This window comes from Austrofundulus limnaeus, unplaced genomic scaffold (assembly GCF_001266775.1).
Source record: "Austrofundulus limnaeus strain Quisiro unplaced genomic scaffold, Austrofundulus_limnaeus-1.0 Scaffold392, whole genome shotgun sequence".
Classification (NCBI taxonomy): domain Eukaryota; kingdom Metazoa; phylum Chordata; class Actinopteri; order Cyprinodontiformes; family Rivulidae; genus Austrofundulus; species Austrofundulus limnaeus.
In genome coordinates, this window is record NW_013952794.1 from 120,909 (window position 1) to 123,494 (window position 2,586).

Genomic DNA, 2,586 nt, shown 5'->3' on the forward strand with positions numbered 1-2,586 from the left:
CACACACACACACACACACACACACACACACACACACACACACACACACACACACACACACACACACCTATTCATTTGTCGGTCATTTCTACAACCTAACCCTGATTCCTCACCCTAAACATCACCTCACAGGTTAGGTGAGGTTACACAACCCCCAAATACTCCCCTAACCTGACCCAGCCATATCCTCGGTCAACCAGTCTGTTGAAGCCTAAGGTTTTGTCAAACAAAACCCATCTATACGTACCATAACACCTTTATCGCTGGACGAATCCTACCTCCTTCTTGAATTCCCACCCTGTCCCCTCAAAATGAGCCCTATAACAAACCTCAGAGATAGGGAGGGATTCTATCCCTAAAGTCTGCAACCAGCCACTGGGAATCAGATGACTAGAYCTTTCACAATTAAACACTACAATCATAATCTCCTTCTTCCACAGAACATTATCCTTTAAATCCAATAAGAAAAGAGGGATTACAGGTCCTGAGTTTACCTATTTACCACCAGGGGCCACTACAATCAGACACTACCAACTCACCTACAAGTAMTGAGTTCAACTACAAATTAATCCACAAGTAACAAATAGACCAAACAACCAAACAATACCAAAAATAAAACAATTTAAAATCCTAATTAAAACAGCAATATAACAAACCCCAAAACACACGTGTGTGTGTGTGTGTGTGTGTGTGTGTGTGTGTGTGTGTGTGTGTGTGTGTGTGTGTACTGCTGTTTTGTATTTTTGAAGGCAGACAAAGAAACATCCCACTTGACACCCACTCCCTCCCCACAGGATAATATTAACACCACAACTTTCGTTAACCCATAGATAACTTTTTAAAATATATTTATTATTGCATAACTGAACAAATAGTGGTGTGGTAAAAACTACACAAATCAATGAAATGAAAAGGTCCACTTCATTTATACACAGAGTAGGACTTTCTAGTTGAACTGCAGCCAGCTACTTGGTGCATTTGCCCTTTGTGATTTTAATTTTCAAAGTATATATCCATCCACCCATTACCTTTTACTTGCTTCTTCCTTTCAGGGTCACTGGTGCCCATGTCCAGAGGGGTGGGGTACACCCTGGACAGGTCACAAGTCCATCACAGGGCCAAAACTGGACATACGTAGCTTTTAAATCCTTCTTTTTCACATGTAAATCCTTCATTTGGGGTCTTTATAAAGTGGAACTGCAATGCTTTGTTCTAAATTTCTGGTTATTGTAGCTCCACAGGCTCCTCTTTCAGCCCTGTGTGTGTCTGAAGCCGTGTTTATATCCAGTTTTAACTCGAATTTTGAGTGAATTTTTAAAATTTTGCAAGAAGGAAAAAAATGGAGAAATGCAAATCAGATGTGCTTCCATCAGCTGGCTTGAAGCGAATCAGTTACATCAGAGGCATGTGTAGTAAACAGGAAGTAAAGCCACAAACTCACAGGGACACATCTCAGGACAATGGAGAGAAGTTATCAGGAACGTGTTGCTGCTATCAGGAAACTTGTAATTATTCTGTCATCAACTAGTTCTGGTGATGTTACATGCTGTCTGGAGAYGTAGAKAAAGAAATGCAATTCTCTTCACGTTCCGGGATTAACTGAGAATGCACCGACAGCAGGAGGAGGGTCAAGCTGCAGTCGCTCTGGGACCRGTCCGTTACCGTTCAGACAGTCGGAACAGCTGATCAACCATGTGAGGTAAATGTTCGCTACGTCAGAACTTATTTGACAAAAAAAAAAAAAGAACTTATTTGACAAATGTGTTTACATCTCTCTTTTTGCGCAATAACTCTTTTTAAAAAAAAACAACCCAAAACCACCTCAAGCGAGCATATCAACTTTTTTTTTGTAAATTAGAGGAAGTTTTTTCGAATCGTGCCATTTCCATTCACCAGTGGCTACTCCCTGGGCCTACTCACTCCTCATTTGCACATACCTGCGGAGGGCTGGCCACCACCATCCCACCTGAAACCAACTATGTACGAGTGCAACTGAAGGTCCTCCACAGCGAGTGAGGACCTACAGTCAATATGGCAAGCCATTTTAGCATATAATCGGTTTTGTCTGACCATCTGTAATTACATTCTAAATATCTAAAAATGAGTTTTGACTAGGAATAACTACATTTTGACGATCCGGAATGTTAATTTAAGATATCTGTATTAACATTCTGACTAGTCATAATTCCAATTCAAGATATCTCAAAYGTAATTATGACTRGTCAAAATGACATTTTTAGATATCTGAAATAAGAAATTGCTCTAGTAAGGCTAGTGACTTAGTACGACTACTTGTATTTATGCAGGCTAGATAGCTCATGGCATGCACATATGATTCATACTTCATATTCATATTTTATAAAGTAAGACTGTGTTGCTGGCTTTTTGGATGATTCTATAGGGCGCACCAGAGCAAGCAACTATATCCATATTTCATGCATTAACCAGCGCAGCTTGAAAACAGATCACGATTATCATTTTCTAAGCAATATTGAGCAATAGTTTTGGTTATTTGTCCATTTATAATATTTTGTCATTGTTGATATTTGGCAATCAAAAAAAAAATAAAAACAGCTGGAACTGTTC

General features: G+C 39.5%; 1 protein-coding gene across 2 annotated transcripts in view; it reads right to left on the reverse strand.

Annotated features, from left to right (window-relative positions):
- gk5 (glycerol kinase 5) overlaps positions 1–2,586 on the reverse strand; it is a 28,776-nt gene that overhangs the window by 6,145 nt on the left and 20,045 nt on the right. The window lies entirely within an intron of this gene.